Source organism: Salmo salar, unplaced genomic scaffold, assembly GCF_905237065.1.
Source record: "Salmo salar unplaced genomic scaffold, Ssal_v3.1, whole genome shotgun sequence".
Taxonomy (NCBI): domain Eukaryota; kingdom Metazoa; phylum Chordata; class Actinopteri; order Salmoniformes; family Salmonidae; genus Salmo; species Salmo salar.
The window spans coordinates 1-10,000 of record NW_025550678.1 but is presented as its reverse complement, the minus strand read 5'-3'; the positions used below and the strand labels follow the sequence as shown (position 1 = coordinate 10,000).

Genomic DNA, 10,000 nt, shown 5'->3' with positions numbered 1-10,000 from the left:
TTCCCAGGCGGTCTCCCATCCAAGTACTAACCAGGCCCGACCCTGCTTAGCTTCCGAGATCAGACGAGATCGGGCATACCCAGGCTGGTATGGCCTTAAGCGAGAAACAATCTCTTGCTACAACATATATATTCAAAGTGAGTGTGATAAACAGACATTGCATTTTCACCAATTAGATAAGCAGCTTGAACTTTGTGTCACTGAAAAAGTAGAAGAAATTACAAACACTGTTCCCATCACTTTTTAGCACAGGTAGTTGGATAAAATACCAACTTTATTTCCTTTCATCATTTGAACAGGGCAAAGGAGCACAAAGCACACACAAGCTGCATTCAGCAACAATATTCTTGTTTGTCTTATAAATACAAGGCAGATGCTAATTGAAAACACAAGGAAATTTGATCCTATTAAAAGGCAGGAAGCTGCATTTAGTCAATTCATCATTAAATGCTTACTACAAGGCAGTGTTGCTGATGAAATAGTGCAAGAGCACACCCTCGTGGACAAAATGCTTACAGCACCTGGTATTCCCAGGCGGTCTCCCATCCAAGTACTAACCAGGCACGACCCTGCTTAGCTTCCGAGATCAGACGAGATCGGGCGTACCCAGGCTGGTATGGCCGTAAGCGAGAAACAATCTCTTGCTACAACATATATATTCAAAGTGAGTGTGATAAACAGACATTGCATTTTCACCAATTAGATAAGCAGCTTGAACTTTGTGTCACTGAAAAAGTAGAAGAAATTACAAACACTGTTCCCATCACTTTTTAGCACAGGTAGTTGGATAAAATACCAACTTTATTTCCTTTCATCATTTGAACAGGGCAAAGGAGCACAAAGCACACACAAGCTGCATTCAGCAACAATATTCTTGTTTGTCTTATAAATACAAGGCAGATGCTAATTGAAAACACAAGGAAATTTGATCCTATTAAAAAGGCAGGAAGCTGCATTTAGTCAATTCATCATTAAATGCTTACTACAAGGCAGTGTTGCTGATGAAATAGTGCAAGAGCACACCCTCGTGGACAAAATGCTTACAGCACCTGGTATTCCCAGGCGGTCTCCCATCCAAGTACTAACCAGGCCCGACCCTGCCTAGCTTCCGAGATCAGACGAGATCGGGCGTACCCAGGCTGGTATGGCCGTAAGCGAGAAACAATCTCTTGCTACAACATATATAGTCAAAGTGAGTGTGATAAACAGACATTGCATTTTCACCAATTAGATAAGCAGCTTCAACTTTGTGTCACTGAAAAGTAGAAGAAATTACAAACACTGTTCCCATCACTTTTAGCACAGGTAGTTGGATAAAATACAAACTTTATTTCCTTTCATCATTTGAACAGGGCAAAGGAGCACAAAGCACACACAAGCTGCATTCAGCAACAATATTCTTGTTTGTCTTATAAATACAAGGCAGATGCTAATTGAAAACACAAGGAAATTTGATCCTATTAAAAAGGCAGGAAGCTGCATTTAGTCAATTCATCATTAAATGCTTACTACAAGGCAGTGTTGCTGATGAAATAGTGCAAGAGCACACCCTCGTGGACAAAATGCTTACAGCACCTGGTATTCCCAGGCGGTCTCCCATCCAAGTACTAACCAGGCCCGACCCTGCTTAGCTTCCGAGATCAGACGAGATCGGGCGTACCCAGGCTGGTATGGCCGTAAGCGAGAAACAATCTCTTGCTACAACATATATAGTCAAAGTGAGTCTGATAAAACAGACATTTAGTCAATTCATCATTAAATGCTTACTACAAGGCAGTGTTGCTGATGAAATAGTGCAAGAGCACACCCTCGTGGACAAAATGCTTACAGCACCTGGTATTCCCAGGCGGTCTCCCATCCAAGTACTAACCAGGCACGAACCTGCTTAGCTTCCGAGATCAGACGAGATCGGGCGTACCCAGGCTGGTATGGCCGTAAGCGAGAAACAATCTCTTGCTACAACATATATAGTCAAAGTGAGTCAGATAAAACAGACATTTAGTCAATTCATCATTAAATGCTTACTACAAGGCAGTGTTGCTGATGAAATAGTGCAAGAGCACACCCTCGTGGACAAAATGCTTACAGCACCTCGTATTCCCAGGCGGTCTCCCATCCAAGTACTAACCAGGCACGACCCTGCTTAGCTTCCGAGATCAGACGAGATCGGGCGTACCCAGGCTGGTATGGCCGTGGCGAGAAACAATCTCTTGCTACAACATATATAGTCAAAGTGAGTCTGATAAAACAGACATTTAGTCAATTCATCATTAAATGCTTACTACAAGGCAGTGTTGCTGATGAAATAGTGCAAGAGCACACCCTCGTGGACAAAATGCTTACAGCACCTGGTATTCCCAGGCGGTCTCCCATCCAAGTACTAACCAGGCCCGACCCTGCTTAGCTTCCGAGATCAGACGAGATCGGGCGTACCCAGGCTGGTATGGCCGTAAGCGAGAAACAATCTCTTGCTACAACATATATATTCAAAGTGAGTGTGATAAACAGACATTGCATTTTCACCAATTAGATAAGCAGCTTGAACTTTGTGTCACTGAAAAAGTAGAAGAAATTACAAACACTGTTCCCATCACTTTTTAGCACAGGTAGTTGGATAAAATACCAACTTTATTTCCTTTCATCATTTGAACAGGGCAAAGGAGCACAAAGCACACACAAGCTGCATTCAGCAACAATATTCTTGTTTGTCTTATAAATACAAGGCAGATGCTAATTGAAAACACAAGGAAATTTGATCCTATTAAAAAGGCAGGAAGCTGCATTTAGTCAATTCATCATTAAATGCTTACTACAAGGCAGTGTTGCTGATGAAATAGTGCAAGAGCACACCCTCGTGGACAAAATGCTTACAGCACCTGGTATTCCCAGGCGGTCTCCCATCCAAGTACTAACCAGGCACGACCCTGCTTAGCTTCCGAGATCAGACGAGATCGGGCGTACCCAGGCTGGTATGGCCGTAAGCGAGAAACAATCTCTTGCTACAACATATATATTCAAAGTGAGTGTGATAAACAGACATTGCATTTTCACCAATTAGATAAGCAGCTTGAACTTTGTGTCACTGAAAAAGTAGAAGAAATTACAAACACTGTTCCCATCACTTTTTAGCACAGGTAGTTGGATAAAATACCAACTTTATTTCCTTTCATCATTTGAACAGGGCAAAGGAGCACAAAGCACACACAAGCTGCATTCAGCAACAATATTCTTGTTTGTCTTATAAATACAAGGCAGATGCTAATTGAAAACACAAGGAAATTTGATCCTATTAAAAAGGCAGGAAGCTGCATTTAGTCAATTCATCATTAAATGCTTACTACAAGGCAGTGTTGCTGATGAAATAGTGCAAGAGCACACCCTCGTGGACAAAATGCTTACAGCACCTGGTATTCCCAGGCGGTCTCCCATCCAAGTACTAACCAGGCACGACCCTGCTTAGCTTCCGAGATCAGACGAGATCGGGCGTACCCAGGCTGGTATGGCCGTAAGCGAGAAACAATCTCTTGCTACAACATATATAGTCAAAGTGAGTCTGATAAAACAGACATTTAGTCAATTCATCATTAAATGCTTACTACAAGGCAGTGTTGCTGATGAAATAGTGCAAGAGCACACCCTCGTGGACAAAATGCTTACAGCACCTGGTATTCCCAGGCGGTCTCCCATCCAAGTACTAACCAGGCCCGACCCTGCTTAGCTTCCGAGATCAGACGAGATCGGGCGTACCCAGGCAGATATGGCCGTAAGCGAGAAACAATCTCTTGCTACAACATATATAGTCAAAGTGAGTCAGATAAAACAGACATTTAGTCAATTCATCATTAAATGCTTACTACAAGGCAGTGTTGCTGATGAAATAGTGCAAGAGCACACCCTCGTGGACAAAATGCTTACAGCACCTGGTATTCCCAGGCGGTCTCCCATCCAAGTACTAACCAGGCACGACCCTGCTTAGCTTCCGAGATCAGACGAGATCGGGCGTACCCAGGCTGGTATGGCCGTGGCGAGAAACAATCTCTTGCTACAACATATATAGTCAAAGTGAGTCTGATAAAACAGACATTTAGTCAATTCATCATTAAATGCTTACTACAAGGCAGTGTTGCTGATGAAATAGTGCAAGAGCACACCCTCGTGGACAAAATGCTTACAGCACCTGGTATTCCCAGGCGGTCTCCCATCCAAGTACTAACCAGGCCCGACCCTGCTTAGCTTCCGAGATCAGACGAGATCGGGGCGAACCCAGGCTGGTATGGCCGTAAGCGAGACACAATCTCTTGCTACAACATATATATTCAAAGTGAGTGTGATAAACAGACATTGCATTTTCACCAATTAGATAAGCAGCTTGAACTTTGTGTCACTGAAAAAGTAGAAGAAATTACAAACACTGTTCCCATCACTTTTTAGCACAGGTAGTTGGATAAAATACCAACTTTATTTCCTTTCATCATTTGAACAGGGCAAAGGAGCACAAAGCACACACAAGCTGCATTCAGCAACAATATTCTTGTTTGTCTTATAAATACAAGGCAGATGCTAATTGAAAACACAAGGAAATTTGATCCTATTAAAAAGGCAGGAAGCTGCATTTAGTCAATTCATCATTAAATGCTTACTACAAGGCAGTGTTGCTGATGAAATAGTGCAAGAGCACACCCTCGTGGACAAAATGCTTACAGCACCTGGTATTCCCAGGCGGTCTCCCATCCAAGTACTAAACAGGCCCGACCCTGCTTAGCTTCCGAGATCAGACGAGATCGGGCGTACCCAGGCTGGTATGGCCGTGAGCGAGAAACAATCTCTTGCTACAACATATATATTCAAAGTGAGTGTGATAAACAGACATTGCATTTTCACCAATTAGATAAGCAGCTTGAACTTTGTGTCACTGAAAAAGTAGAAGAAATTACAAACACTGTTCCCATCACTTTTTAGCACAGGTAGTTGGATAAAATACCAACTTTATTTCCTTTCATCATTTGAACAGGGCAAAGGAGCACAAAGCACACACAAGCTGCATTCAGCAACAATATTCTTGTTTGTCTTATAAATACAAGGCAGATGCTAATTGAAAACACAAGGAAATTTGATCCTATTAAAAAGGCAGGAAGCTGCATTTAGTCAATTCATCATTAAATGCTTACTACAAGGCAGTGTTGCTGATGAAATAGTGCAAGAGCACACCCTCGTGGACAAAATGCTTACAGCACCTGGTATTCCCAGGCGGTCTCCCATCCAAGTACTAAACAGGCCCGACCCTGCTTAGCTTCCGAGATCAGACGAGATCGGGCGTACCCAGGCTGGTATGGCCGTAAGCGAGAAACAATCTCTTGCTACAACATATATATTCAAAGTGAGTGTGATAAACAGACATTGCATTTTCACCAATTAGATAAGCAGCTTGAACTTTGTGTCACTGAAAAAGTAGAAGAAATTACAAACACTGTTCCCATCACTTTTTAGCACAGGTAGTTGGATAAAATACCAACTTTATTTCCTTTCATCATTTGAACAGGGCAAAGGAGCACAAAGCACACACAAGCTGCATTCAGCAACAATATTCTTGTTTGTCTTATAAATACAAGGCAGATGCTAATTGAAAACACAAGGAAATTTGATCCTATTAAAAAGGCAGGAAGCTGCATTTAGTCAATTCATCATTAAATGCTTACTACAAGGCAGTGTTGCTGATGAAATAGTGCAAGAGCACACCCTCGTGGACAAAATGCTTACAGCACCTGGTATTCCCAGGCGGTCTCCCATCCAAGTACTAACCAGGCCCGACCCTGCTTAGCTTCCGAGATCAGACGAGATCGGGCGTACCCAGGCTGATATGGCCGTGGCGAGAAACAATCTCTTGCTACAACATATATAGTCAAAGTGAGTCTGATAAAACAGACATTTAGTCAATTCATCATTAAATGCTTACTACAAGGCAGTGTTGCTGATGAAATAGTGCAAGAGCACACCCTCGTGGACAAAATGCTTACAGCACCTGGTATTCCCAGGCGGTCTCCCATCCAAGTACTAACCAGGCCCGACCCTGCTTAGCTTCCGAGATCAGACGAGATCGGGCGAACCCAGGCTGGTATGGCCGTAAGCGAGAAACAATCTCTTGCTACAACATATATATTCAAAGTGAGTGTGATAAACAGACATTGCATTTTCACCAATTAGATAAGCAGCTTGAACTTTGTGTCACTGAAAAAGTAGAAGAAATTACAAACACTGTTCCCATCACTTTTTAGCACAGGTAGTTGGATAAAATACCAACTTTATTTCCTTTCATCATTTGAACAGGGCAAAGGAGCACAAAGCACACACAAGCTGCATTCAGCAACAATATTCTTGTTTGTCTTATAAATACAAGGCAGATGCTAATTGAAAACACAAGGAAATTTGATCCTATTAAAAAGGCAGGAAGCTGCATTTAGTCAATTCATCATTAAATGCTTACTACAAGGCAGTGTTGCTGATGAAATAGTGCAAGAGCACACCCTCGTGGACAAAATGCTTACAGCACCTGGTATTCCCAGGCGGTCTCCCATCCAAGTACTAAACAGGCCCGACCCTGCTTAGCTTCCGAGATCAGACGAGATCGGGCGTACCCAGGCTGGTATGGCCGTAAGCGAGAAACAATCTCTTGCTACAACATATATATTCAAAGTGAGTGTGATAAACAGACATTGCATTTTCACCAATTAGATAAGCAGCTTGAACTTTGTGTCACTGAAAAAGTAGAAGAAATTACAAACACTGTTCCCATCACTTTTTAGCACAGGTAGTTGGATAAAATACCAACTTTATTTCCTTTCATCATTTGAACAGGGCAAAGGAGCACAAAGCACACACAAGCTGCATTCAGCAACAATATTCTTGTTTGTCTTATAAATACAAGGCAGATGCTAATTGAAAACACAAGGAAATTTGATCCTATTAAAAAGGCAGGAAGCTGCATTTAGTCAATTCATCATTAAATGCTTACTACAAGGCAGTGTTGCTGATGAAATAGTGCAAGAGCACACCCTCGTGGACAAAATGCTTACAGCACCTGGTATTCCCAGGCGGTCTCCCATCCAAGTACTAAACAGGCCCGACCCTGCTTAGCTTCCGAGATCAGACGAGATCGGGCGTACCCAGGCTGGTATGGCCGTAAGCGAGAAACAATCTCTTGCTACAACATATATATTCAAAGTGAGTGTGATAAACAGACATTGCATTTTCACCAATTAGATAAGCAGCTTGAACTTTGTGTCACTGAAAAAGTAGAAGAAATTACAAACACTGTTCCCATCACTTTTTAGCACAGGTAGTTGGATAAAATACCAACTTTATTTCCTTTCATCATTTGAACAGGGCAAAGGAGCACAAAGCACACACAAGCTGCATTCAGCAACAATATTCTTGTTTGTCTTATAAATACAAGGCAGATGCTAATTGAAAACACAAGGAAATTTGATCCTATTAAAAAGGCAGGAAGCTGCATTTAGTCAATTCATCATTAAATGCTTACTACAAGGCAGTGTTGCTGATGAAATAGTGCAAGAGCACACCCTCGTGGACAAAATGCTTACAGCACCTGGTATTCCCAGGCGGTCTCCCATCCAAGTACTAAACAGGCCCGACCCTGCTTAGCTTCCGAGATCAGACGAGATCGGGCGTACCCAGGCTGGTATGGCCGTAAGCGAGAAACAATCTCTTGCTACAACATATATATTCAAAGTGAGTGTGATAAACAGACATTGCATTTTCACCAATTAGATAAGCAGCTTGAACTTTGTGTCACTGAAAAAGTAGAAGAAATTACAAACACTGTTCCCATCACTTTTTAGCACAGGTAGTTGGATAAAATACCAACTTTATTTCCTTTCATCATTTGAACAGGGCAAAGGAGCACAAAGCACACACAAGCTGCATTCAGCAACAATATTCTTGTTTGTCTTATAAATACAAGGCAGATGCTAATTGAAAACACAAGGAAATTTGATCCTATTAAAAAGGCAGGAAGCTGCATTTAGTCAATTCATCATTAAATGCTTACTACAAGGCAGTGTTGCTGATGAAATAGTGCAAGAGCACACCCTCGTGGACAAAATGCTTACAGCACCTGGTATTCCCAGGCGGTCTCCCATCCAAGTACTAACCAGGCCCGACCCTGCTTAGCTTCCGAGATCAGACGAGATCGGGCGTACCCAGGCTGATATGGCCGTAAGCGAGAAACAATCTCTTGCTACAACATATATAGTCAAAGTGAGTCTGATAAAACAGACATTTAGTCAATTCATCATTAAATGCTTACTACAAGGCAGTGTTGCTGATGAAATAGTGCAAGAGCACACCCTCGTGGACAAAATGCTTACAGCACCTGGTATTCCCAGGCGGTCTCCCATCCAAGTACTAACCAGGCCCGACCCTGCTTAGCTTCCGAGATCAGACGAGATCGGGCGAACCCAGGCTGGTATGGCCGTAAGCGAGACACAATCTCTTGCTACAACATATATATTCAAAGTGAGTGTGATAAACAGACATTGCATTTTCACCAATTAGATAAGCAGCTTGAACTTTGTGTCACTGAAAAAGTAGAAGAAATTACAAACACTGTTCCCATCACTTTTTAGCACAGGTAGTTGGATAAAATACCAACTTTATTTCCTTTCATCATTTGAACAGGGCAAAGGAGCACAAAGCACACACAAGCTGCATTCAGCAACAATATTCTTGTTTGTCTTATAAATACAAGGCAGATGCTAATTGAAAACACAAGGAAATTTGATCCTATTAAAAAGGCAGGAAGCTGCATTTAGTCAATTCATCATTAAATGCTTACTACAAGGCAGTGTTGCTGATGAAATAGTGCAAGAGCACACCCTCGTGGACAAAATGCTTACAGCACCTGGTATTCCCAGGCGGTCTCCCATCCAAGTACTAAACAGGCCCGACCCTGCTTAGCTTCCGAGATCAGACGAGATCGGGCGTACCCAGGCTGGTATGGCCGTAAGCGAGAAACAATCTCTTGCTACAACATATATATTCAAAGTGAGTGTGATAAACAGACATTGCATTTTCACCAATTAGATAAGCAGCTTGAACTTTGTGTCACTGAAAAAGTAGAAGAAATTACAAACACTGTTCCCATCACTTTTTAGCACAGGTAGTTGGATAAAATACCAACTTTATTTCCTTTCATCATTTGAACAGGGCAAAGGAGCACAAAGCACACACAAGCTGCATTCAGCAACAATATTCTTGTTTGTCTTATAAATACAAGGCAGATGCTAATTGAAAACACAAGGAAATTTGATCCTATTAAAAAGGCAGGAAGCTGCATTTAGTCAATTCATCATTAAATGCTTACTACAAGGCAGTGTTGCTGATGAAATAGTGCAAGAGCACACCCTCGTGGACAAAATGCTTACAGCACCTGGTATTCCCAGGCGGTCTCCCATCCAAGTACTAACCAGGCCCGACCCTGCTTAGCTTCCGAGATCAGACGAGATCGGGCGAACCCAGGCTGGTATGGCCGTAAGCGAGACACAATCTCTTGCTACAACATATATATTCAAAGTGAGTGTGATAAACAGACATTGCATTTTCACCAATTAGATAAGCAGCTTGAACTTTGTGTCACTGAAAAAGTAGAAGAAATTACAAACACTGTTCCCATCACTTTTTAGCACAGGTAGTTGGATAAAATACCAACTTTATTTCCTTTCATCATTTGAACAGGGCAAAGGAGCACAAAGCACACACAGCTGCATTCAGCAACAATATTCTTGTTTGTCTTATAAATACAAGGCAGATGCTAATTGAAAACACAAGGAAATTTGATCCTATTAAAAAGGCAGGAAGCTGCATTTAGTCAATTCATCATTAAATGCTTACTACAAGGCAGTGTTGCTGATGAAATAGTGCAAGAGCACACCCTCGTGGACAAAATGCTTACAGCACCTGGTATTCCCAGGCGGTCTCCCATCCA

The 10,000-nt window shown here is 42.1% G+C and overlaps 20 non-coding genes and 3 pseudogenes across 20 annotated transcripts in view; all 23 read right to left on the bottom strand.

The window, feature by feature from the left end:
• Window positions 1-101, bottom strand: part of LOC123739863 (5S ribosomal RNA) — a 119-nt gene extending 18 nt beyond the window's left edge. The window contains exon 1 of the ribosomal RNA XR_006767976.1: window positions 1-101. This exon is cut by the window's left edge and continues 18 nt beyond it. This is a non-coding gene — a ribosomal RNA (5S ribosomal RNA).
• A 408-nt stretch (window positions 102-509) lies between these two features.
• Window positions 510-628, bottom strand: LOC123739858 (5S ribosomal RNA). The gene has a single exon (XR_006767972.1). It is a non-coding gene; the product is annotated as a 5S ribosomal RNA (ribosomal RNA).
• A 409-nt stretch (window positions 629-1,037) lies between these two features.
• Window positions 1,038-1,156, bottom strand: LOC123739847 (5S ribosomal RNA). Its single transcript, XR_006767962.1, has one exon. It is a non-coding gene; the product is annotated as a 5S ribosomal RNA (ribosomal RNA).
• A 407-nt stretch (window positions 1,157-1,563) lies between these two features.
• Window positions 1,564-1,682, bottom strand: LOC123739824 (5S ribosomal RNA). Its single transcript, XR_006767939.1, has one exon. It is a non-coding gene; the product is annotated as a 5S ribosomal RNA (ribosomal RNA).
• Window positions 1,683-1,821: 139 nt separating this feature from the next.
• On the bottom strand, window positions 1,822-1,940 carry LOC123739829 (5S ribosomal RNA). Its single transcript, XR_006767943.1, has one exon. It is a non-coding gene; the product is annotated as a 5S ribosomal RNA (ribosomal RNA).
• A 139-nt stretch (window positions 1,941-2,079) lies between these two features.
• Window positions 2,080-2,197, bottom strand: LOC123739814 (uncharacterized; annotated as a pseudogene).
• Window positions 2,198-2,336: 139 nt separating this feature from the next.
• LOC123739763 (5S ribosomal RNA) lies at window positions 2,337-2,455 on the bottom strand. The gene has a single exon (XR_006767915.1). It is a non-coding gene; the product is annotated as a 5S ribosomal RNA (ribosomal RNA).
• Window positions 2,456-2,864: 409 nt separating this feature from the next.
• Window positions 2,865-2,983, bottom strand: LOC123739857 (5S ribosomal RNA). The gene has a single exon (XR_006767971.1). It is a non-coding gene; the product is annotated as a 5S ribosomal RNA (ribosomal RNA).
• Window positions 2,984-3,392: 409 nt separating this feature from the next.
• Window positions 3,393-3,511, bottom strand: LOC123739856 (5S ribosomal RNA). Its single transcript, XR_006767970.1, has one exon. It is a non-coding gene; the product is annotated as a 5S ribosomal RNA (ribosomal RNA).
• Window positions 3,512-3,650: 139 nt separating this feature from the next.
• Window positions 3,651-3,769, bottom strand: LOC123739843 (5S ribosomal RNA). The gene has a single exon (XR_006767958.1). It is a non-coding gene; the product is annotated as a 5S ribosomal RNA (ribosomal RNA).
• A 139-nt stretch (window positions 3,770-3,908) lies between these two features.
• LOC123739808 (uncharacterized) lies at window positions 3,909-4,026 on the bottom strand (annotated as a pseudogene).
• A 139-nt stretch (window positions 4,027-4,165) lies between these two features.
• Window positions 4,166-4,285, bottom strand: LOC123739862 (5S ribosomal RNA). Its single transcript, XR_006767975.1, has one exon. It is a non-coding gene; the product is annotated as a 5S ribosomal RNA (ribosomal RNA).
• A 409-nt stretch (window positions 4,286-4,694) lies between these two features.
• Window positions 4,695-4,813, bottom strand: LOC123739859 (5S ribosomal RNA). Its single transcript, XR_006767973.1, has one exon. It is a non-coding gene; the product is annotated as a 5S ribosomal RNA (ribosomal RNA).
• A 409-nt stretch (window positions 4,814-5,222) lies between these two features.
• Window positions 5,223-5,341, bottom strand: LOC123739837 (5S ribosomal RNA). Its single transcript, XR_006767952.1, has one exon. It is a non-coding gene; the product is annotated as a 5S ribosomal RNA (ribosomal RNA).
• Window positions 5,342-5,750: 409 nt separating this feature from the next.
• LOC123739798 (uncharacterized) lies at window positions 5,751-5,868 on the bottom strand (annotated as a pseudogene).
• A 139-nt stretch (window positions 5,869-6,007) lies between these two features.
• On the bottom strand, window positions 6,008-6,126 carry LOC123739821 (5S ribosomal RNA). The gene has a single exon (XR_006767936.1). It is a non-coding gene; the product is annotated as a 5S ribosomal RNA (ribosomal RNA).
• Window positions 6,127-6,535: 409 nt separating this feature from the next.
• On the bottom strand, window positions 6,536-6,654 carry LOC123739835 (5S ribosomal RNA). The gene has a single exon (XR_006767950.1). It is a non-coding gene; the product is annotated as a 5S ribosomal RNA (ribosomal RNA).
• Window positions 6,655-7,063: 409 nt separating this feature from the next.
• Window positions 7,064-7,182, bottom strand: LOC123739834 (5S ribosomal RNA). The gene has a single exon (XR_006767949.1). It is a non-coding gene; the product is annotated as a 5S ribosomal RNA (ribosomal RNA).
• Window positions 7,183-7,591: 409 nt separating this feature from the next.
• Window positions 7,592-7,710, bottom strand: LOC123739833 (5S ribosomal RNA). The gene has a single exon (XR_006767948.1). It is a non-coding gene; the product is annotated as a 5S ribosomal RNA (ribosomal RNA).
• Window positions 7,711-8,119: 409 nt separating this feature from the next.
• Window positions 8,120-8,238, bottom strand: LOC123739841 (5S ribosomal RNA). Its single transcript, XR_006767955.1, has one exon. It is a non-coding gene; the product is annotated as a 5S ribosomal RNA (ribosomal RNA).
• A 139-nt stretch (window positions 8,239-8,377) lies between these two features.
• On the bottom strand, window positions 8,378-8,496 carry LOC123739820 (5S ribosomal RNA). The gene has a single exon (XR_006767934.1). It is a non-coding gene; the product is annotated as a 5S ribosomal RNA (ribosomal RNA).
• Window positions 8,497-8,905: 409 nt separating this feature from the next.
• Window positions 8,906-9,024, bottom strand: LOC123739832 (5S ribosomal RNA). Its single transcript, XR_006767947.1, has one exon. It is a non-coding gene; the product is annotated as a 5S ribosomal RNA (ribosomal RNA).
• Window positions 9,025-9,433: 409 nt separating this feature from the next.
• LOC123739819 (5S ribosomal RNA) lies at window positions 9,434-9,552 on the bottom strand. Its single transcript, XR_006767933.1, has one exon. It is a non-coding gene; the product is annotated as a 5S ribosomal RNA (ribosomal RNA).
• Between the last annotated feature and the right edge of the window lie 448 nt (window positions 9,553-10,000).